The sequence below is a fragment of the Leucoraja erinacea genome, unplaced genomic scaffold, assembly GCF_028641065.1.
Source record: "Leucoraja erinacea ecotype New England unplaced genomic scaffold, Leri_hhj_1 Leri_138S, whole genome shotgun sequence".
Classification (NCBI taxonomy): domain Eukaryota; kingdom Metazoa; phylum Chordata; class Chondrichthyes; order Rajiformes; family Rajidae; genus Leucoraja; species Leucoraja erinaceus.
Genome location: NW_026575660.1, coordinates 94,492 through 119,833, shown reverse-complemented (window position 1 = coordinate 119,833; position 25,342 = coordinate 94,492). Strand labels below are relative to the sequence as shown.

Genomic DNA, 25,342 nt, shown 5'->3' with positions numbered 1-25,342 from the left:
TATTCTCCCCGCCGGACAGCAGGTACTGGAAAGGGCGTTATCTTCATAGTGACTGACAGGTGAGAAGGCCAATCTGCTAATCTCACCAGTTTTTAATCCTTCATAACGTTTGTAATATTCCACCAAACAGAACAAAACTTGATGCGCTTGGAGCACAGGAGAACGGTGAGTAAGGTAGCGAAAAATCTCTCACGATATAGGGTACCGTTTTTGCGCAAATTTAGATACAACGTAGACTGGAAGTGGTCAAGATGAGAGGATAGATCTCTGTATTTGACCCCAGTATATTTTTGACTATTACACTCTCAATATTTTTTTACATTTTGTTTTAAATTGTATTTTTGTTTAGACCTGTGTTTTTGTCGAAAGCACTTTGGGTTGCATTCAATTGTACAAAAAGTGCTATATGAATAAGATTATTATTTTACTTCGGAGTCACGTGAGTGACTTCGTGAAGAACCCCGCTTCCACGCATGCGTGTCATATCGCTACACGCATTGCAACGAGTCACACAGGGGGAACGACGTTCCCCAAGCGGGAGAATTTGAAAGTCGGGAACAGCAGGTAAGAGACTCTGCGTTTTCCCTCTTTTACTACTTACTTTTAGGTGGCTGCGGAAAGCTGGCGGGGAGACCCGTGGAGGGCGAGCAGCCAGCAGCAGCAACAGCACGAGTTCCCTGGAGGGGAACAACCTGTGCCCGACTTTGCTCCCGCACCGGCAAAATTCACCTCTCGGCCGGGCGGGAAGCAAAGTAAAGAGGTCCCGTATGCCAGTCTCAAGCGAGACTGACTTGGGACCAGTCGCTAGCAGCCAGCGCAGAGGCTGCGGGACAGACAGCACGGACCAGCGGTACCGGGGCTCAAAACGCTCAGCGAGTGCAGCGGCACTTATGGAGTCGGAACGGGACGTTGGGGACGAAAACCTTCTTCAAAAGGTAGGCACCGGGATAGGAACAGCCGGGTTTTACCGGCTGCGGAACTGCCGCGAAGGACCAGGCCCGTGAACACCGGGGTTTGGTCCGAGCGGCTCCAACCCGCAACGGAGGGAACGACGGTCACCAGCGGGAGAAGGAAAGTCGGGAACAGCAGGTAAGAGACCCTGCGTTTCCTTCAACTTACCTTCTAGGTGCAGACATGGACCGGGTCCATGTAAGCTGCAGAAGGCCGGCGGGAGAACCGCGGAGGAGCGGCAGCAGCAGCAGCGGCAGCAGGCAGCTGCGGGAGTACGGGCAGCTGCGGGAGTACGGGCAGCTGCAGGAGTACGGGCAGCTGCAGGAGTACGGGCAGCAGCAGTGGCAGCCGGCAGCTGCAGGAGCACTGACAGCTGCAGGAGCACTGACAGCAGGAGCGCAGGTTGCGGCAGGAGCTGGCAACGGCAGGAGCTGGCAACGGCAGGAGCAGCATGGGCACATCGATTCCCGGAGGAGGAAAACACCTGTGCCCAACTTCGCTCCAGCACGGTGAGAAAATTCATTTTTCAGCAGCAAAGGACTTGGCAGTTGTCTGGCTGCAATCTACTACAAGGGACCAGTATGTGAGTACCAGGGTTTTAGTTACAATGATCGCTTCTAGGCCTTTTGGCTAAGACCAAGTGTAGTATCTGTTCTTATCAGTTTAATATCTGATACGTCTCTTATCTAGGGACCATATATTAAATAAAATCTATAATAGCTGTTATCATCAGTTTTAATGTCTTATATGTTCCTCAGCTAAGGACCATATAAGTAGGAGTGCCCAGAATTGAGGGCGTTAGAGTGGGGTTGACCGGCTGCAACGACCGCAAGGGACCAGTACCGTCAGTACGGGGGTAGTGGACTGAGAAGGGTCCGACTTTGCATAAAACCGCCGGCAACCAGCGCCCGAGAGGGCTGGAGCGGGAAGAAGCGGTGTATGGAGCCTTGCTCCAACGTGATAACCCACAGCAGTACCTCTTTGAGGGCTGCACAATGTTTCTACCCCATCAGAGGGGAGCACTGTGGGTCAGTTCTGGGTTGACTTGCAAGAGGGGTCCGCAGAACAAAAGACAAGTGGGCAGCAGTTAAGCCCCACATGGGTACCCCGTGCGGGACCCTAGAGATCTCTAACTCTATAAAAAAGAGTAGGCAGGACCCTGATGGCCCAGAGCCTGGTAATACAGCATCCCATGATCCTAACACAGCAGGGACTCTGCTGGACATGGTGGCTGATTACTTTAACCAAGTCAAACATGGGTAGACTTGGATCCAGGATGGCAATAGTATTACTATATGTCTGGCCACAAACGCCAACAGGGAAAAAATTTACAGACACTGGCCAGACATCTGCCACCTGGCAACGGTGAGGCATTACGGGTGCCCAGTGTAAACCAATGCATTTGGCAGCATATGGGGACGAACATCAGGAACCAGGACCTCAAGATCCAGAGAACCTTAAAGGGATTGACGGAAGGCATCATAGAATACACTCGCACCCTGGACTAAATGTAGGTAACCAAAGACCATCTAGACGCACTAGCTCTGTTTAGTAATATGCAATATGATCTGAACTACACATGGAAGGCGGCCATTCAGCCACCACTGGGACCCCAAAAAATGCTACCAAATGCTATCAACCGTGAGTGGACAAAGCCAAGACACTGGGGCTCATCAAGGCCAGCGCAAGGGCCTATTTTGGAGCATGATACCGGCCACAGGCAACGCCATAAATAATGTGGCTCATACCAGTGGCAGTGCTAGAAATCAATAACCCGCAGGATCCTTTTTTAGGGTATGGCCAGGGCGGCCACCCTGGAAGATGCGGGAACCTCAACCTCCCACACAACCCCGAACAAGAGATATCAAACCAGAACCTCCTTTGTCAAAAAACCAAGGAAATAACACAACCACCGGTAACCATGGAGGTAGGTGGGTGGGGTTTTCTTCTGTTTTAAAATAGGGACCTATGATGGTAGGGGAGGTTACAACACTACAGTTATGTATGGTATATAATCACTACAGATTCATATAATCTCAGCAGTATTCAGGGTTATCTGATAAGATTTACTCATTCCAATAACCACAGTACAACATACACCAGAAGGGCATTTTGTCCTTACATAAACCAAACAATCTAAAACCCACATGGTCTACAAAAATTGTACACAAAAGATGTGATTGAGCATACTTTTCATGGAACATTAGAATTGTATCAAACATATTTATTAAAAATAAATAGAGTAGGGTTGCAGGATTATCATTGATTTTAACCCTAAACACATTTGTTCTAGATATTCATTTTAAGATGGATACTCTTTTTTCTTGATAAGACTTGGTGTCAGCTGCGGGTTTTCTATATGGCAGGCATTGACTCAAAAGAGGAACTTTGGCAATAGAGCTTACAATAGGGGCAATCATTAGCTCCAATATTATTTACTAAAATTCTAAAACCAGCTTGGCATTGTTATGTAACAAAGCCATAGGGTGATGTGTTTCCCCCGTTCGGCCCCATCAATGGGGTACTAGGGATAATTCAACTACACTCGGCATCTGGAATTCTCAGAGTTCCGACTGACCTTCTAAATCATGGTATTCGGTCATACAGGGGATGGTTTAGAACCATGTTCCCTATTGAACATAGCCAAAAAAAAAAAAAAAAAAAAAAAAAAAAAAATTTTTTTGCGGGAGTACGGGCAGCTGCAGGAGTACGGGCAGCTGCAGGAGTACGGGCAGCAGCAGTGGCAGCCGGCAGCTGCAGGAGCACTGACAGCTGCAGGAGCGCAGGTTGCGGCAGGAGCTGGCAACGGCAGGAGCTGGCAACGGCAGGAGCAGCATAGGCACATCGATTCCCGGAGGAGGAAAACACCTGTGCCCAACTTCGCTCCAGCACGGTGAGAAAATTCATTTTTCAGCAGCAAAGGACTTGGCAGTTGTCTGGCTGCAATCTACTACAAGGGACCAGTATGTGAGTACCAGGGTTTTAGTTACAATGATCGCTTCTAGGCCTTTTGGCTAAGACCAAGTGTAGTATCTGTTCTTATCAGTTTAATATCTGATACGTCTCTTATCTAGGGACCATATATTAAATAAAATCTATAATAGCTGTTATCATCAGTTTTAATGTCTTATATGTTCCTCAGCTAAGGACCATATAAGTAGGAGTGCCCAGAATTGAGGGCGTTAGAGTGGGGTTGACCGGCTGCAACGACCGCAAGGGACCAGTACCGTCAGTACGGGGGTAGTGGACTGAGAAGGGTCCGACTTTGCATAAAACCGCCGGCAACCAGCGCCCGAGAGGGCTGGAGCGGGAAGAAGCGGTGTATGGAGCCTTGCTCCAACGTGATAACCCACAGCAGTACCTCTTTGAGGGCTGCACAATGTTTCTACCCCATCAGAGGGGAGCACTGTGGGTCAGTTCTGGGTTGACTTGCAAGAGGGGTCCGCAGAACAAAAGACAAGTGGGCAGCAGTTAATCCCCACATGGGTACCCCGTGCGGGACCCTAGAGATCTCTAACTCTATAAAAAAGAGTAGGCAGGACCCTGATGGCCCAGAGCCTGGTAATACAGCATCCCATGATCCTAACCCAGCAGGGACTCTGCTGGACATGGTGGCTGATTACTTTAACCAAGTCAAACATGGGTAGACTTGGATCCAGGATGGCAATAGTATTACTATATGTCTGGCCACAAACGCCAACAGGGAAAAAATTTACAGACACTGGCCAGACATCTGCCACCTGGCAACGGTGAGGCATTACGGGTGCCCAGTGTAAACCAATGCATTTGGCAGCATATGGGGACGAACATCAGGAACCAGGACCTCAAGATCCAGAGAACCTTAAAGAGATTGACGGAAGGCATCATAGAATACACTCGCACCCTGGACTAAATGTAGGTAACCAAAGACCATCTAGACGCACTAGCTCTGTTTAGTAATATGCAATATGATCTGAACTACACATGGAAGGCGGCCATTCAGCCAGCACTGGGACCCCAAAAAATGCTACCATTTGCAAACAAAGAACCGTGAGTGGACAAAGCCAAGACACTGGGGCTCATCAAGGCCAGCGCAAGGGCCTATTTTGGAGCATGATACCGGCCACAGGCAACGCCATAAATAATGTGGCTCATACCAGTGGCAGTGCTAGAAATCAATAACCCGCAGGATCCTTTTTTAGGGTATGGCCAGGGCGGCCACCCTGGAAGATGCGGGAACCTCAACCTCCCACACAACCCCGAACAAGAGATATCAAACCAGAACCTCCTTTGTCAAAAAACCAAGGAAATAACACAACCACCGGTAACCATGGAGGTAGGTGGGTGGGGTTTTTCTTCTGTTTAAAATAGGGACCTATGATGGTAGGGGAGGTTACAACACTACAGTTATGTATGGTATATAATCACTACAGATTCATATAATCTCAGCAGTATTCAGGGTTATCTGATAAGATTTACTCATTCCAATAACCACAGTACAACATACACCAGAAGGGCATTTTGTCCTTACATAAACCAAACAATCTAAAACCCACATGGTCTACAAAAATTGTACACAAAAGATGTGATTGAGCATACTTTTCATGGAACATTAGAATTGTATCAAACATATTTATTAAAAATAAATAGAGTAGGGTTGCAGGATTATCATTGATTTTAACCCTAAACACATTTGTTCTAGATATTCATTTTAAGATGGATACTCTTTTTTCTTGATAAGACTTGGTGTCAGCTGCGGGTTTTCTATATGGCAGGCATTGACTCAAAAGAGGAACTTTGGCAATAGAGCTTACAATAGGGGCAATCATTAGCTCCAATATTATTTACTAAAATTCTAAAACCAGCTTGGCATTGTTATGTAACAAAGCCATAGGGTGATGTTTTTCCCCCGTTCGGCCCCATCAATGGGGTACTAGGGATAATTCAACTACACTCGGCATCTGGAATTCTCAGAGTTCCGACTGACCTTCTAAATCATGGTATTCGGTCATACAGGGGATGGTTTAGAACCATGTTCCCTATTGAACATAGCCAAAAAAAAAAAAAAAAAAAAAAAAAAAAAAAAAAAATTAATTTTCCAGTGACTGGAGGCTGTCATCCATGCCATAAGACTATGGATTTATAGAGGCTAAAGACCCACTGCACGGCATTGGGCTGTCAGACAGGACGATGAATCTCATCTCATCTGCACTAAGACTGTCAACACGGAAGCAGTACCTTTGGACATCAAGAAATGGGGCATATACTGCTTGGACAACAACCTCGACCAAAAGGCCAAGAACATTCTGGCCGTATTGGAATTTTTACAAGCCTCCATTATGATAATCGATGGAGCTACAGTGCCATCAATAGTGCCACAAGTGCACTCTCCAATTACCTATCACAAGGAACGGAGCGGCACGCGGTGGGAACGCACCCCTGGTAAGAAAACCAGGTACTCCGAAATCTGGGACGTGGGTGTCGTTTCTCAACATGCTGAGGAGCTTGTAGCTCATAACAGCGTTGTCACTTCAGTAACAGACCAGGAAGATGGTTATGCTCATGGTGTTATTTACCGCACAACAAGTCCAGCCATTAAGCAAACTGAGCCTGGACTCCCTGATCATCTCACCGAGAAACTGGTGTTGTCATACAGGATTTAATAAAAGAAAACAGATCGGGTTTCCTCAGGTCAAGTGTTTGAATTTATGGTACACCCATATGGCAAACGACGGTGTATAGCAAGACACATCTAACAATATATGGAATATACTAAGAACATTCGAGGTCAGAAAATGGAGTTGTTTATCTCTTAAAAGAAACCGCATGAAAGGGTCACGACTCAAACTATATTAGGTGGCTCAAATAGGTCCTAAAAATGACACTAATGTTTTAACTCTCATTCCACCAGGGCTGCAGCAACATCCGCAGCAAAAATTTGTACAGGTACCCACAGACCAAATCCTCAGAATGGCAGGATGGTCATTCAAAAAGGGTTTTTCCACAGGTTTTTATAATAAACCAGTTAAATTTTGGAGCCATCATTTGTATTAAGAAGACATTTTATGTCCAACAAAATAATTGCCCGAAAGGTTACAGGGCTATGATTCTCAAATTAAAAAAAAAAAAAAAAAAAAAAAAAAAAAAAAATGTTATATAATTTTTTCATTATACCACACAACCCTTTGCATAATTGTGTTTTAAAATTACTAATGATGCTCTCTCCCAATACCCAAGGCAGTTGTGAAGCATGGACTCGTTCCACGGCATGAGGTCACAGAGCTTTGAAATCTTCACGAAGTCACTCACGTGACTCCGAAGTAAAATAGTAAGATTAAACGAGAACTTACCAGTTTGAAGTTTGATCTGTATTTTATGAGGAGTTACGATGAGGGATTTCGTGCCCTCCGCTCCCACCCTCTTATGATCATATCAAAAACTGGTATCTCTTTGATAATCTTACTATGTTAGATCATTATAGATTCCTGTGACCTCACACCGCTGCTTTGAAGAATGACACGCATGCGTGGAAGCGGGGTTCTTCACGAAATCCCTCATCGTAACTCCTCATAAAATACAGATCAAACTTCAAACTGGTAAGTTCTCGTTTAATCTTACTATTATTATTACCAAAATGCATAATTGTACCTACCGAACGAATTCACCTCCATCATCCTGATCGCTGTCTACACCCCACCCCAGGCAAACGTCAGCCTGGCACTGGAAGTCGCTCCCTAACTTCCACCAACACGTCTCCTGCAACACCAGAGGATCAATCACCCTGACCACTGCTACACGACCATCAAAGACACCTATTGCTCCATCCCTCACCCTCACTTTGGGAAATCCAACCATTCAGTGGTGCTGCTTCTCCCTGCATACAGGCAGCAACTGAAGAAAGCATCCCCAGAGGTGAGGACTGCATGGAGCTGGTTGGAGGAAGCAGAGGATCAACTACAGGACTGCTTGGAGTCTGTAGACTGGGCAATGTTCAGGGACTCCGAAATGGACCTGAATAAATACGCCACAATGGTCACAGACTTCATAAGGAAATGTGTGGAGGACTGTGTTCCAACAAAAACCTTCCGAGTGTTTCCTAACCAGAAGCCTTGGATGAACCATGAGATCTGCATTCTTCTGAAGGCCAGACCCCTGGCATTCAGGTCTGGCGATGCAGAGGTCTATAAGAAGTCCAGATACGACCTTGGTAAGGCCATCAAAAAGGCCAAAAGGGACTTCTGCTCTATGCTGGAGGATGAGATGGATGTTCGACAACTGTGGCAGGGCTTGAATATCATCACCTCCTACAAGGCGAAGTCAGGAGGCAGTTCAAATGACAGCTGATGAGCTTAATGCGTTCTACACACGCTTTGATAGGGAGAAAATGTATGCGACTTCCCGAGCCCCTATTCGCCCTGACTCTATTTAGGTCACAGTCACAGAGGCTGACATCAGATGATTCTTCGGGGGGGTTAACCCTCAGAAATCGCCTGGACCTGATGGTATACCCGGACGAGTTCTCAAGACCTGTGCAGACCAACTGGCAGGAATATTTGCGGACATGTTCAACCTCTCACTTCTGAGGTCTGAGGTTCCCTCCTGCTTTAAGAGGGCATCAATAATACCGGTGCCCAAGAAGAGTAAGGTGACGTGCCTCAATGACTATCGACCAGTAGCACTAACGTCTGTGTTGATGAAGTGCTTTGAGAGGTTGGTTATGGTGCACATCAACTCCTACCTCAACAAGAACCTCGACCAACTACAGTTCGTATACCACCACAACAGGTCAACGGGGACGAGTCAGAGTATAGAAGTGAGATCGACCGACTGACCAAGTGGTGCCAGCACCACAACCTGGCTCTCAACATCTGTAAGACCAAGGAACTGATTGTGGTCTTTTGTCGGGGAAGGATGAGGACCCACAATCCTGTTTATATCAATGGGCGATGGTGGAGAGGGTCAATAACTTCAAATTCCTGGACGTGCATGTATCAGAAGATCTTTCCTGGACCCAGCACACCGATGCAATTATAAAGAAGGCACATCAGTGACTCTACTTCCTGAGACGATTACAGAGATTCGGCATGTCGAAGAGGTTCTCCTAAACTTCTACAGGTGCATGGTAGAGAGCATTTTGACTGGTTGCATCGTGGCCTGGTTCAGCAACTTGAATGTCCAGAAGCGAAAAAGACTACAAAAAGTTGTGACCACTGCCCAGTCCATCACCTGCTTTGATCTCCACACCGTCAAAGGGATCTATTGTAGTTGCTGCCTGAAAAGGCAGCCAAAATCATCAAGGACCCACACCATCCTGGCCACACACTCATCTCACCACTGCCATCAGGAAGAAGGTACAGGAGGAGCCTGAAGACTGTAACGTCCAGGTTCAGGAGCAGCTTCTTGCCTACAGCCATCTGGCTATTAAACACAACAACGAATAAGCTCCTAGTTCTGAACTGCAAAAAACTATATTATTATTGCATTATATTTGTTATTTATTGAACTTTTCTTTTTTTTTTTCCTTCCCCTGTTATGTACTATATTTACATATTCTGTTGTGCTGCAGCAAGTAAGAATTTCATCGTCCCATCCGGGACATATAACAATAAAACACTCTTGACTTGACTCTTGACTCCACACTTTGCTAGACTGAATTTCATCTGCCACTTCTCTGCCCACGCTCCTAACCTGTCCAAGTCCTTCTGCAGGGTCCTTGCTTCCTCTACGCTGCCTGCCCCTTCACCTATCCCAGCATCATCTGCAAACTTGGCCACAAAGCCTTCAACCCCCTTATCAAAATCAACATGAAAAAAAGCTGCCCCTGCACCCACCCTTGCGGAGTCCACTAGTCACTGCAAGTCAACCTGACTAAAGCGCCTTTTTTTGCAACTCTTTGCCTTCTGCCATCCAGCCAATCAACCGATCAATCAATCAATCAATCAATCAATCAATCAATCAATCAATCGATTTTATTCGTCACTTGCACATAAAGTGCAAGTGAAATTAATTTGCCAGCAGCGGTACAATGAAAATGAACACACAAAAACACAATAAAAATTTAACACCAACATCCACCACAGCATTCATCACTATGGTGGAAGGCACAAAATTTGGCCAGTCCTCCTCCATTTTCCCCCATAGTCAGGACCACAACCCGCTGCAGTCGCTGCTGCGGGCGTCCACATGAGTAAAAGTCAAGGTAAGTCTGAATCGGTGCCTCCCCCACCGGAGACTGCGGCTTCAGATTGGTGTAGGCCGCAGGCTGGCGGTCGAAGATTTAAAGTTCCCGCCACGCCGCAGCCAGAAGCACCACAGGGCCGGCAGTCGAAGCTCCCCTCCAAGAGGCCCCGGCGAGGGACCCCGCTCCTGATGGTAAGTCCACGCCGCGTCCGTGGTAGAAGTAGGCCGTGGGCCGGCGGTGGGAGCTTCTTCTTCTCCCGGGTCCCCAACGAGGGATCCCAGGCCAAGGACGTCGTGCCAGCTGGAGCTCTGCAGACCACGGCTTCAGGCTGCCGCGGGCCAATGAACGGAGTGCTCCCCTCCGGCGAGCCTCAGCGAGGGCTCGCCCGCTCCACGCCTAGAGTCCACACTGCGCCCGCAGCTGAAGTCCCGGGCGTGTCTCCGGGAGAGGCCGCACAGATCCTCGATGTTCAGCCACGGGCGAGACGACCTGGAAAAAGTCGCCTCTCCATGGAGGAGGCGCCGAAGCAGTTTCCCCCTCACCCCCCCCACACCACCCCCCACACAAAACACACAGAGAAACATCAAAAACATACATTTAAACACACAATACACTATCCATGCTAGTATCTCCCATTCATAATGGGCTCTCATCCTCACTAGCAGTCTGATGTGCAGCACCTTATTGAAGGCCTTCTGAAAATCTAAGTAAACAACATCTAAAGCCTTCCTTTTGTCTGTCCTGCTATTAACTTCTTCAAAGAACAAAGACATTTGTCAGGCAGAATCTTTGCTTCACAAAACCATGCTAACTTTGACCTATTTTATCGTGAACTTCTAAGTTCTGCATAACCTAATCCTTTATAATTGACTCCCAAATCTTGCCAACCACTGAAGTCAGGCTAACCGGCCTATAGCTTCCACTTTTCTGCTTTGCTCCCTTCTTGTACAGCGGGGTGATACTCGCAATTTTACAATCTTCAGGAACCACTTCCAACTCCAGTGATTCTTGAAATATCACGACTTGTGCCTCCACAATCTTTGAGGCCACCTCCTTCTGAACCCTGAGATGCCGTCCATCCACCTTCAGAACATTCAGTTTTCCCGGCACCTTCTGCTTAGTAATCACCACTCCACTAACTTCCACCCCCTGACTCTCTAGGATTGCCGTCACACTCCTGGTGTCTTCCACTGTGAAGACGGATGCAAAATTGTTATTCAATTCCTCTGCCATTTCTTGATTTCCCATTGTCACATTTCCTGCATCATTCTCCAGCAGCCCAACATCCACTCATGCCTCTTTAAAAAATTTACATATCAGTAGAAACACTGATATTATTGAGCCTACATTCGGACTTCATCTATTCTCTCCGTATTGTCCTTTTAGTTACCTTTTGTTGGTAGTAGGGGCATCGTCGAGTATGGCTGCCCAGCCTGCAGCTGTTGGTCTTTTCACCCTTTTTTAATTTGTTAGTATGTTAAAACATTTCATCTTGGAGGTCTAATCTTTTTTATGAAGGGGGGGGGGGAGACTGCATTTCTCAGTCTACCTGGTCGGAGATGCCGTTTTTCTCCATGCCATATCTTCTCCGCTTCCTCGTGGCCTTCCAATGGGCCTGGAGCGGCGTTTCCTGCCGGGACCGGCCAGAACTTCAGCTTCAGCGACGGCACAGCGCTGAAGCATCACAGAGCGGGCGATGCCTTATCCGGGTCGCCGTCTGGTAAGCTCCGCCGATTCCAACATCACGGAGCTGCGGTTGTGGAGCTTCCAGCCGCGGCGGCACTGACTTTTAAACACCGCGTAGCCTGGGATCTCTCGTGGAGATCGACAGTCGGAACTCCGACCAGCGTGGCTGTGGACTTCAGGAGCCATGGTCTCTGGCAGCAAACGGCCGTTCCAGATACTCCAAGCCGATGAAGAGTGCTCTCCCAAAGCCGGAGCTCCATCATCCGGCGAGAGGGCCTGAAACATCGGGCCACCGTTACGGCAACTGCGGAGGTCTCAAATAAGCCCCGACTATGGGTTGAACAAGTGGAAGAGGACTGGACTTTGCTGCCTTCCCTCACAGTGGGAACCATTGTGGGGGGATTTTTTTATGTTTTATATTAAATTATTCTTTAATGTGGTGTCTTACTTTTATTGGCGTGCTGCAAATGGCAACTCAAATTTCACTACACCATAAATGGTGTATAATAATAATAATAATAATACATTTTATTTAATGGGCGCCTTTCAGACATCTTAAGGACACCTTAGATTAATAGGAATAACAACATATAATCAGAATAAAATAAGTAATAAAGACATCACAGAGACACAAATTAAAAACAGAATTCAATCCAAAAACAGAAAATCAAATACACAATGTGAAGAGAGAGCAGCGGCAGCCAAAGCGCGCCAGCGTCCACTCTCTCTTCACGGCAGCCATCTTGGACACAGACTTACAGGATTACATTAGACAAAAAAATCATCCCCCCACAGTGGATAACACTGTGGGGGAAGGCACAATGTCCAGTCCCCGCCCCAAGTTCACCCCAAAGTCAGGCCTATTGAGGCCACCGCAATTGCCTCTACGGAGGCAATAAATGTTATTTGTCCATTTGTCCATTTGTCCTTTTGTCCTTTGTTCTTTGAAAACATCCCAATCCTATTACTTCCCACTAACCATTGCAATGTTATATGCCTTCTCTTTTGCTTTTATATTGTCCTTGACTTCCCTTGTCAGCCACGGTCATCTTATTCACACCCTGGAATCTATCTTCCTCTTTGGAATTAAATCATCCTGCATCTTCCGGAATATTCCTAGAAATTCCTGCCATTGCTTCCACCATCAACCCTGCTCGGGTCCCTTTTGCCAACTCCTCCCACATGCCTTTGTAGTCCCCTTTGCCCAGCTGCAACATTGACAAATTGTAGATTGAATCTTAAAATATTGTGGTCGCTATCTCCTAGTGGTTCCTTTACCTCAAGTTCTCTTTATTAAATCTGGTTTGTTGCACAACACTAAATCTAGAATTGCCATATCCCTGGTAGGCTCCACTACAAGCTGCTCTAAGAAACTATCTTGGAGACACTCTCATGCCACACAGTCAACACAGCAGCACCACTGGAGAGTGCACTATCTGAACATGATGCAGAGAAATAATTTTGACACACCCATGTAATTATTATTTTTTTAATCTTTTGAGTAGAATAATAGAAAACCATGCAGAACAACCAAAAAGTATTAAAACGAAAACTGAAGTGATTTCAAGGGGGTTTGGAAGATTAAATACAAATCCTGATTCTAGGAAAGATGTGCTTAGAAAATATTTTGAAAGATTATGGGCCATCTGTGTACTAATTGTTGAAGGAGTACATTAATGTCAGGTGGTGAAAAATGACATTTTTTTTCATTTCCCCAGTTACTCTGAGCTATATTTTCATAGTTAAATAAGATTATGGAAATTAAGACCTGATTGTAGCATCAAGTTATTAATTATGAATCTATTTCTTTCAAAAGATCAGCTGGCTAATGACTGTAAAGAACATAATACCTGTCAGTTTTTTGCTTGAATAACTCTCTAGCAAAGTGGAGATGGATTTGTTGAGCAGTTTGAAAGGAAATGTAACTATGAGATGGTGGCTAAAAAAAAAAAAATCAGCTCCTATTGTTGGAATGATTAAAAACTAGAGGTTTTGCAGCAAGATAATTGGGAGAAAGAAGCAATGCCAATCCGTGAAAAGGGTTTTCATGTGTGGTTAGTATTGGAATGTACATCCTGACCACATTATAGAAACAAATTCAATCATAGTTTCTTGTTGGGGAAATATAAGGCTGCAGGGAAAGCCAATTGTATTATTGCTGCAGAGAATTCAGGCCAATTGTATTATTCTTGCAGAGAACCAGAATGTTATTTGAAAGGATGAATAGACTCCTGGTTACAATTGTATTCTGAAATGTTGTAAGTTTAGAGGGAATTAATAGAATACTTTGTGGAAATGTTCTTGTGGATTGCAATACACTGTTAAATTATTCCTGTTGCTTGTAAATTACGGCAGGACAGCTGTGTGCTCCTTGCAAAGATGCATGATTGCTGTATGCAACCACTGTGTACCATGCCGTGATGTCTTCAGGTTAAAGTGGGACCATGGTGCAGTGGTAGAGTTGCTGCCTTACAGCGCCAGAGACTGGGTTCTATCCTAACTCTGGGTGCTGTCTATGTACAGAGTTTGTACATTTTCCCTGTGACTGCATGGGTTTTCTCCAGGTGCTCCAGTTTCCTTCCACGCTCCAAAGATGTATAGGTTTGTAGGTTAATTGGCTTCAGCAAAAAAATTGTGAATTGTCCCTGGTTTGTGGAATAGTGCAGGTGTACGGGGTGATCGCTGGTCGGCGTGGACTCGGCGGGCCCTGTATCTCTAATGTTTAAAGAATGGCTTTGATCATCAACAGGCCCAGCATCATGGACAGTTAACATCATTAAATCCCAGCTTGAATCTCAGGGAGAAAAACTGCTTCAGGGACAACCGCCGGGTGGCGGCAGCAATGGCAGCCTCGCCAACAGTCTGTCCTTTCCTTCTTTGTGTCTGTTTTGTATCCGTTAAATGCATGTTTTGTAGTGTTCTTCAGCTTGTTTTATGGGGGGTGGGGAGGGGGGGGAATTGGGGGGAACTTTTTGTAATCTCTTACATCAACAGAGATGTGATTTTTTTCCATACCGTATATCCGTCCGCACTGCGGCCTAACATCGTGGAGTTGGCGGCCTTTGCTGGAGATCGACCGGGAGCTCCATCGCAGGAGCCTGCGGACTTGCCATCACGGAGTTTGCGATCCCTGTCGGGGGGTCGTCTTTGGAGCTCCAACCATGGGAGCCTGCGGGACTTTAACATCGAGGAGCCCGCGGTCTCTGGTTAGAGACCGACATCGGGGACTCCAAGCCGCGGGAGTTTCGACCTCCCCAGTGCGGGCGGTTCGATTGCCCCAACGTGGAGGCTTCAACCGTCAGCTGCGGGGGCTTTGATCCCCCGGACTGCGGTCGTTCGACTGACCGAACCACAGGAGAATAAAGAGGAAGAAGATTGGATTTTATTGCCTTCCATCACAGTGAGGAATGTGGGAAATCCGCTGTGGTGGATGTGAATGTTAACTTTTATGTAGTTGTTGCTTTTGTTTTAGTATGGCTGTACGGTAATTCGAATTTCACTACCTTAGTTGGTACATGTGACAATAAACTGACTTTGAGACCTTGAAACATTGATGTATCTGACACTGGCAGGTTTCTGAAGCTCATTCGCATCACTGGGATATGAAAAAATTGTACAAGATAACATCATAAAAATCATAGTAAGTTATGGCAGAGAAGGAGGTCATTCAATTCATCCTACCCGTGCCTGTCAAACATGGATACTTCACCTCTTAGTCTGCAGCCCACCAGGTTATGGCGAGGATTTCTGCCTCCACCACCCTCTCTTACAATGAGTTTAGACATAGTCTCATCAGTCGGCCTCGAAGGCCACATCATCAAAGCGCATTTGGCAGCATTAAGTGACGATAGACAACCTGAAACCGTTGCAGTGAACTATCAAGGATGGTCAGACAAGAAACAGGTCTTTATTGGAATTTTGCTCTTGTGGTCACGATATCTTCATAAATACCGCTACCTCACAAATAGGCGGCACTGTGGTGCCATAGGCAGGACTGTGGCACAAAGGTAGAGTTGCTGCCTCACAGCGCTTGCTGCACCAGAGACCCGGTTTCAAGCCCGACTACGGCTGCTGTCTGTACAGAGTTTGTACAGACCGGGTGGGTTTTCTCCGAGATCTTCGGTTTCTTCGGACTCTCCAAAGTTGTGCAGGTTTGTAGGTTAATTGGCTTGGGTTTGTATACTTGGTATAAGTGTAAATTCGTCCTAGTGTGTGTAGGCTTGTGTTAATGTGCATGGATCGCGGTCTGTGCAGCCGAAAAGCCTGTTTCCGCACTGCATCTATAAAAAAAATAATAAAATCCTATTGCGCCTTTATCCCATAATTTTTCTGACATAGGCTGTGGATAGCAGAGGTGTTCCATTCCTATTCAGTCCTCCTACCTCACCACAACCTTCGTTAGCTTAGAAATTGAATATACCGGTGGTGCCAGGTTAGCCATGATTGTGCTGCAACCAGAATGAACCAGCTACAACATGATAGCCCACAGTTGGTGGAAATAGGCATATCTTTTTAAGGACAGGCACATAGCCAGCTAATCTGAGAAAAGACATTGTTGCCACAGAGAAGGTTCACCAGACTGATTTCTAGGATGGCAGGACTTTCATATGAAGAAAGACTGGATAGACTCGGCTTGTACTCGCTAGAATTTTGAAGATTGAGGGGGGATCTTATAGAAACCTACAAAATTCTTAAGGGGTTGGACAGGTTAGATGCAGGAAGATTGTTTCCGATGTTGGGGAAGTCCAGAACAAGGGGTCACCGTTTAAGGATAAAGGGGAAATCTTTTAGGACCGAGATGAGGAAAACATTTTTCACACAGAGAGTGGTGAATCTCTGGAATTCTCTGCCGCAGAAGGTAGTTGAGGCCAGTTCATTGGCTATATTTAAGAGGGAGTTAGATGTGGCCCTTGTGGCTAAAGGGATCAGGGGGTATGGAGAGAAGGCAGGGATGGGATACTGAGTTGGATGATCAGCCATGATCATATTGAATGGCGGTGCAGGCTCGAAGGGCTGAATGGCCTACTCCTGCACCTATTTTCTATGTTTCTATGTTTCTTACTAATACTTCACCTGTTCCTCTGTAAGCCCAAGAATGACTAAAATGTTAATAATATTCAGCGAGGATATCTCAACACTCTGGGCCACCTATAACGAGCACCTCTCCCAGTAAACAAAACTAGAGGACTTGGACTGTGAGATTTAGTGTGGACTCTAACACGAATAGAGCATGGAATAAATAGCATTCAAGTTCATCCTCACTCAATAGCCTAAGGGTTAGAATCTTATGAAGTGTGCCCGTGGAAAATCTGAACAGGAACATCTGCTCCAGGCCAGTTATGGTTATGTAGCAACATATTATATAGGGACACTCTGTAATCTGTCATGGAGAGCTGAGCAACTCAGTGCAAAAAGTCTTAGCATTCCACATGCAATTCTTTGATGATTGTGGTGTTTTCACGTAAACATAAAGTAGATCAGCCTTTTAAGCTCAAACTATTGGGCCATTCGGAGGAGAGGGCAATAGTGCAGGGTTCATTAACTCCATCGATGTCTTCAGATATGCTCCTTAATCACTGGATATGCTCAAGGGTACATAGAAATAGTTGAACTGCTGAGTATTAAAGCGAATGCTGGTCCAGTATATGAAACAGAGCTTCTAATGGAATGTGCCCGAAGCATTTTAAAATACAAACTATTTGCTGATGTTGGAAATCGTAATTTAAAATGAAAATTTGCTGGAAGCACTTGACAGGTCGGGAAGTACCTGATCAGAAAGAAACCATGAATGTTTCATTAGTTCATAACTTCCAGGAACAGAATAAGGCCATTTGGCCCATCAAGTCTACTCTGTCATTCAATCATCGCTGATTGATTTGTCCCTCTCAACCCAATTCCCCTGGCATAACCCCTGACACCCTTATTAATCAAGAATCTGTCAATCTCCAACATAAATATCCATTGACTTGACCGCCATGTAGCAGAATTTCACAGATTCACGACCCTCTGGCTAAAGAAATTGCTTCTCACATCTTTTCTACAGGTACATCCTATTATTCTGAGGTTATGGCCTCTGGTCCTAGACTCTCCCACTAGTGGAAACATCATCTTCAGTTTTGCTCTATCCTGGTCTTTCTCTATTCGGTAAATTTCAATGAGCTGCCCCCTCATCCTTCTAAAATCAAGTGAGTGCAGACCCAGTGCTAATAAACGTTCATCATATGTTAACCCAATAATTCCTGGGATAATTCTTGTAAACCTCCTCTGAATCCTCTCCGATGCCACCAGATCCTTCCACTGATATGGGACCCACGACTGCTCACAATACTCCAAATGCTGTCTGACCAGTGCCTTATTCTTCTAATCGAGTCCACATCACAAGATTAGAAGTTGTTCAGCCAGAGCTGGACACACTTCTCAGCATCTGCATACAATGGTGTCTGTCTTGTCACTTCTTGTGCTCCTTGTGCGTGATGGTGGAAGATTGGTGGAAACAGAGCCACAACGTGAACGTTGGCTCCACCAGTGCCTTATAAAGCTTTAGCATTACCACCCTGTTTTTGTATTGTAGCCCACTTGAAATAAATGCTAGCATTGTATTTGCCTTCTATACTACCTATTCAACTTGTGAATTAACCTTGTTGGGAATTCTGCACCAGCACTCCCAAGTCCCTTTGCATCTCCAATTACTGAATTCACACCACAATAAGAAAATAGCCTACACGTTTATTTCTACAACCAAAATGCATGACTCCACGCTTTGCTACACTGTATTCCTTCTACCACTTCTCAGCCCACTCTCCCGACCTGACCAAATCTTTTTGCAGGATCCCTGCTTTCTCTACACTACCTGTCCCTCCACCTCTCTTTGTATCATCATCAACTTTAGCCCAAAGCCTTCAATTCCCTCATCCAAATAATTTATAGACACCATGAGGAGTAGCAGCCCCAGCACCAACCCTAGCGGAGTTTGGGAGGGAACCGAAGATCTCAGAGAAAACTAATGCGGTCACGAGAAGAACGTACAAACGCTGTACAGACAGCACGCATAGTCAGGATCAAACCCGCATCTCCAACGCTGCAAATGCTGTAAGGCAGCAACTCTACCACTGCTCCACCATGTTATTTTAAGAGTGGCTGGAATCTCTTCTAATGGAATGAATATGAAAAGAGAACATTCTGGCATTCAGTGGTGTCAGCACCACAGGAGTTCCTCCCCTCTGCAGCTTTCAACATTTCCACCTGTTGTGTCACACAGAATATGTGCTGAGTTCTAACTCTAAAACTGGAAAATGTATAATTCTTACAACTTAAATACAACAATGTTTGGCTATCCTACTGTAATTGCATCCTTGTGAATGCCTGCATTGCAGAAATACCAATAGTTTTCAGTGGATTCATGTCTACTTGCTTTATTTCAGCTGCTTCATTGGCAGGATTTTCAGCACGATGTTCACAGCCATGTTTCAGCACCAGAGGAAAGCAGCAGGGAATAAGCTGTCTAGCAAAGACTGGGAACGCTGGTGGTAGCACTACAATTCATTTCATTCTTCATTGGTTCCATGCATTCTTACCTTTGGTCTTTGGTGGAAAAATGATGTTTTCCTTCGCTAGTTCCTTGAGCTTCAGTGCTGCAATCATCCAGTTATTCTCTCCTCTAAACAACCATTTGTCAAGTTAGAGGATTCCCATTTCCTTTATGAATGGACTGTGGGCTGGAAATTGACAAGGGAATCAACAAAGGGCAAACAAAAATAAATGGAAAAGCACAGCCTTTGATCCATCCATACATTAAATGTATTAAAATCACTTGTAACAATGATTTGAAACAATGTTTCAAATCGTCCTGTGTTCTCCCTGGTACACAAAATTGCTGGAGAAACTCAGCGGGTGCAGCAGCATCTATGGAGCGAAGGAAATAGGCGACGTTTCGGGCCGAAACCTTTCTTCAGACTGATGGGGGGTGGGGGGGGGGGGGAGAAGGAAGGAAAAGGGGAGGAGGAGGAGCCCGAGGGCGGGCGGATAGGAGGATGGGAGGAGACAGCTAGAGGGTTAAGGAAGGGGAGGAGACAGCAAGGGCTAGCAAAATTGGGAGAATTCAATGTTAATGCCATCCGGACGCAAGGTCCCCAGGCGGAATATGAGGTGCTGTTCCTCCAATTTCCGCTGTTGCTCACTCTGGCAATGGAGGAGACCCAGGACAGAGAGGTCGGATTGGGAATGGGAGGGGGAGTTGAAGTGCTGAGCCACCGGGAGGTCAGGTTGGTTATTGCGGACTGAGCGGAGGTGTTCGGCGAAACGATCGCCCAACCTACGCTTGGTCTCCCCGATGTGTTCTCATCTGTCTGACCCGAAGCAGTAAATGTAGTTAATTTGTTTAATTTTTAAATATAATAGTTATAATATAGTCCACTGTTGATAATTGCCTTATTGGAGAAAAACGTTTTTATGAGAGCAGCCCGATCTTAATTGAAAAGAAGGTATTTCCACTGTTAAACTGAGCTTCAAAAGGTGCGGTACATCAAAAATGGGGAGGATTACCTAGACGCTGTGTTTCTGGAGGCAGTCATACCCGTTAGAGTAACTGCTTCCAATGTGGTCAGGAGGAAGGTGTGACTGCAAGTCAGGCAGGCAGGAGAGTAGACGTAAGGGCAGTGTTAGGGCAGCTTCATCCCTTGAGCTTGTCAAGCAGGTCTGTGATTCTTGCTGCCTGTGCAGATAGATGACTGTGGGGGCAGTAGGAAGGATGAGCAACCTAACCATGGCACCATGGTTCAGCGGAACATTTAAGAAGGAAGAGAGAAGAGAAGGGTAGTTGTCATTGAGGGTAGTATGGTTTGGGGAATAGACACCATTCTCTGTCATGAAATCAATGAAGTCCCAAAGGCTGTGCTGCCTGCTGGTACCCAGGATTGGGACATCTCCGCAGAGGAACTTGGAGTGGGATGGGGGAAAATCCAGTTGTCGTGGTCCATGCGGGTACCAATGATATAAGATGAACAAGGGAAGAGGTTCTGCTGAGGGGATTTGAGCAGCTAGGGATTAAATTGAAAAGCAGAACCAAAAAGGTAATAGTCTCTGGATTGCTACCTGAGCCACGAGCAAATGGCATAGGACAGAGAAGATTAAAGAGTTGAAGAGTGGCTCAACGATTGGTGTGAAAGAAGTGGATTTGAATTTGTGAGACATTGGCACCAGTATTGGGATTGAGGGAGCTTGAACCTGGCTGGGTCCAGGGTCCTGGCAAACTGCATAACCAGGCCACAGATAGAGTTTTAAACTAAATAGTGTGAACAAATTGGATCACAATGAAGGGAGGGAGAGTGCAACAGTGGTTACTGAAGTCTCCAGAAGTAATTGGGCAGAAAGTTTAAGAAAGGAAAGGGGAAATCAGGAACAATGATGAGGAGGGCTGGTAAATACCAAACTAAAGGTGTTATTATTGCATTCACAAAATATGTGGAACAAAGTGGATGAGGTTGTAGAATGTTGGAAATTGGTAGGTACGACTCACGTCGCAGCGGCCTCTGCAGTCCGTTTGGCTTTTTGTTATTTTTTTGTCCCATTTTAATGTAGTTTTTATTATTTTCTGATGGGGTATGTGTGTGTGTGGGGGGGGGGGGGGGGGGGGGGGGGGGGGTTGGGGGGGGGGGGGGACCTTTTAAATCTTTCCCTTGCACGGAGAACCCGACTTTTTCCCTGTCGGGTCTCCGTTGTCGTTGGGGCTGCAACGTGCAGCGGCCTCCAGCAGGAACGACCTGGGGCTCCAGTCACGGAGCTGCGGACCTACTCACCATCGTGGAGCTGGCCGAGTCCGGAGCGGGAGGAGCGGTGGTGGCGCGCTGCTGTGAACCGACCCCCGGAGATTCGGAGGCTCCAACCGCAGGTCTGGCAGACAGTGATATCGGGAGCCCGCGGGTCCCTGCTGGGAGGCCGCTTTTCGAGGCTTCTGCAACGGCGACTTCTCCCGCCCGAGTAGCGGGTTCGAGGTTGACCTGGAGCGGGGCCTTACATCATCGCCCGGCGCGGCTTCAACGGCTGCGGGACTTTGCTAGCGCTCGCCGGGGGCTCCAACAACAAGACCCGGAGCGTGGCCTTGCAACGCCCGGCGTGGCTTTAATGGCCGCGGGACAATTGCCATCGTCCGCCGGGGGCTTTGACTGACATCAGGAGGGGAATGGGGAGTGCAGGGGAGAGATAAGTTTTTTTTGCCTTCCATCACAGCGAGGAGGAGATGCGCTGTGATGGATGTCTGTGTAAATTGTGTTGTGCCTTGGGGCTTTTTTTTCATGTGTGTATGACTGCAGAAACAACATTTCATTTGAGCCTCTATGAGGTTCAAGTGACAAATAAATTGTATTGTGTGTTGTGTATTGTGTGTGGGCATTCTAGAGACGTGGCTCAAAGAGGATCAGAGCTGGGAGCTGAATATCCAAGGTTACACGTCCTAGCAAATTAAACAATTGAGCAGAGGGGGTGGGTTGGCCTAGGATCAGAAGATGTAGAATCGTTGTGGGTAGAGCTAAGAATCTGCAAGGTTAAAACGACCCTGGATAGAATGAATGTGGAGATAATGTTTCCTCTCGCGGGTGAGTTGAGGACCAGAGGCCATAGCATCAGAATAAACTGACGTACCTTTAGAAAGGAGATGAGGAAAATTGTCTTTAGTCTGAAGGGGTGAATCTGTGGAATCCATTGCCACAGAAGACTGTGGAGTCCATTGGGTATTTTTAAGGCTCAGATTGACTGATTCTTATAAGTAAGGGTGGCATGGTTCATGGGGAGAGGGTAGAAGAATGTGCAGAGTTAACCTTTTAGGTCTAAGGTCTTTTGTCATAACTGTGCAAAAGGAAAAACAGTAGCAGAGAAGGCGGGGGATGAAAGGGGGTATCTCCGATAGTAGGAGACCAAATGAATTAACTTGACAGAATCAGAATCCACTTCTTTATCTGTGTTAGTTGTGTCTGTAGCATGGCCATGAGACATGTCCAGCAGTGTATACTCTGCTAATGGAAAGAGAAGTTTGTAATGGACCTCAGGAGGCTACAGACAGAGAGATTAGAATGGAATTTGAATGGAGAATTAAAGTGACTGGGATGGGATGTCCAGGGTCATTCCTGCCGACTGAATGTTTAAGAAGGAACTGCAGATGCTGGAAAATTGAAGGTACACAAAAATGCTGGAGAAACTCAGCGGGTGCAGCAGCATCTATGGAGCGAAGGAAATAGGCAACGTTTCAGGCCGAAACCCTTCTTCAGACTGATGGGGGGTGGCGGGGAGAAGAAAGGAAAAAGGAGGAGGAGGAGCCCGAGGGCTGAGGGATGGAAGGAGACAGCCCGAGGGCTGAGGAAGAGGAGGAGACAGCAAGGACTAACAAAATTGGGAGAATTCAATGTTCACGCTCGCAGGATGCAGACTCCCCAATCGGAATATGAGGTGCTGTTCCTCCAATTTCCAGTGTTGCTCACTCTGGCTATGGAGGAGACCCAGGACAGAGAGGTCAGATGGGGAATGGGAGGTTTCACCACCTCCAATGTGACCCCACCACTCGCCACATCTTCCCATATCCCTTGTCAATTCTTCCCTTCCCTCCCGTACCACCCCCTCCCCAGGCACTTTCCGTTGCAACCGCAAGAGATGCAACACCTGTCCCTTTACCTCCCCCCTCGACTCCATTCAAGGACCCAAGCAGTCGTTCCAGGTGCGACAGAGGTTCACCTGCATCTCCTCCAACCTCATCTATTACATCCGCTGCTCTAGATGTCAGCTGATCTACATCGGTGAGACTAAGCGGAGGCTGGGCGATTGTTTCGCCGAACACCTCCGTTCAGTCCACAATAACCAACCTAACATCCCGGTGGCTCAGCATTTCAACTCCCCCTCCCATTCCCCATCTGACCTCTCTGTCCTGGGTCTCCTCCATAGCCAGAGTGAGCAACACCGGAAATTGGAGGAACAGCACCTCATATTCCGCTTGGGTAGTCTGCATCCTGCGGGCATGAACATTGAATTCTCCCAACTTTGTTAGCTCTTGCTGTCTCCTCCCATCCCTCAGCCCTCGGGCACCTCCTGCTCCTTTTTCCTTTCTTCTCCCCGCCCACCCCCCATCAGTCTGAAGAAGGGTTTTGGGCCGAAATGTTGCCTATTTCCTTCGCTCCACAGATGCTGCTGCACCCGCTGAGTTTCTCCAGCATTTTTGTGTACCTGCCGAGTGAATGTCTGAATAAACAATTCACATGCATTTCTTCCATCACCCCCTCCTTCGTTGCTACTGGTAACTAACTTGCTCTCTCTTTTTCACGGTTCTAACAAAAGAGCTTCTGAAACATTAACCGTTTTTCACTCCACAGATGATTTCTGACCTCAAGTTCACATTTTCTGTTGTTATGAATATGTTGAGGCATTGAACAGATTTTAACTGTATCATCCAGAGAAATAGTGTTTCTAGCACAGTACTTCAAAGGATGAGTATCTTTCAGTGAGGGATGCACTGCATGACTCCCCAAAGCCTTCCCTTCATTTACAATACACACAGCTCAGTAAACTAGTGCTTTCCACTTGACTTGCTCAGTACACTTCCAAAAACAGAGCTCAACAGTTCAAGCACAAAGCTGCCTGCTGGATGACACCCATCCAGCACTTTACGCAATCTGTCCCTCCACCACAAGTTTACCCTGGTTTTCTCTTTACCAATTACTGATGCACTGTCCTATACAACAGCAAGCCCTTTGTCTCCTAGGTGGGCAATGGTGATATGTAGATGGGACACAACCAGTAAGTTCTCCACCACAATAAAAAACATTTAAACCAATAATTTTTCATCATCTCTCGAGTCAAAAACTCGCACTTTTCCACCATATAGAATTGTCTGCACTCTTGCACTAACAGGATTATAACAACACAAGATGATGTATATAATGAAGAAAAAAAGCATGGACACTGCATACACCTTGAAATAAGTTGAGCAAAAACAAAACCTTAGCAGATATTGTCACACATTTGCAACTAATAATAATGGATAAATCAAAGTTTGCTATGACTGAGTTGAAGAGCTGGGATTCATCTTGACGTAAGGCACCCATAAACTGCAACACGTAATGTATGCAATGAAATTACCACAATTAATTTTAAGCAATGAATAAACATTAGTGTTACTCTGGCTCAAATCATGAAAGAAAAGTATAAAGATTGATTAATTTTGATCTTTTGAACTGCATTCGGCTAGGACAAAAGTTCTTATAACAAGAAGACATCTCCGGAAGTGGCGGCGCTGTTGAACAGCTGTGGCTCGCCTGCAGTCCGTCTGTTTTTACTTTTTGTTGTTGTTTTTTTTGTCTTGTTTTAGCTAAATTTTAGTTTATTAGGTTGTGTTATGGGGGGGAGGGGGTGAAACATGTTTTTTTGTCTCTTCCTTCGGGGGAATGCGACTTTCTTGTCGTATCCCCCTTCTCTGCCTCCGTCTGCGCTGAGGCCTAATGGAGGAGCTGGCGGTCTCCAACCTGCGACCGACCCCGAGGCTCCGGAGGCAGAGCCAGCCAGGACTCA

At 46.3% G+C, this 25,342-nt stretch overlaps 2 pseudogenes; both read left to right on the top strand.

Moving 5' to 3' along the window:
• The first annotated feature begins 1,561 nt into the window (after nt 1-1,561).
• LOC129715771 (U2 spliceosomal RNA) lies at nt 1,562-1,683 on the top strand (annotated as a pseudogene).
• Nucleotides 1,684-3,945: 2,262 nt separating this feature from the next.
• LOC129715770 (U2 spliceosomal RNA) lies at nt 3,946-4,067 on the top strand (annotated as a pseudogene).
• The last annotated feature ends 21,275 nt before the right edge of the window (nt 4,068-25,342 follow it).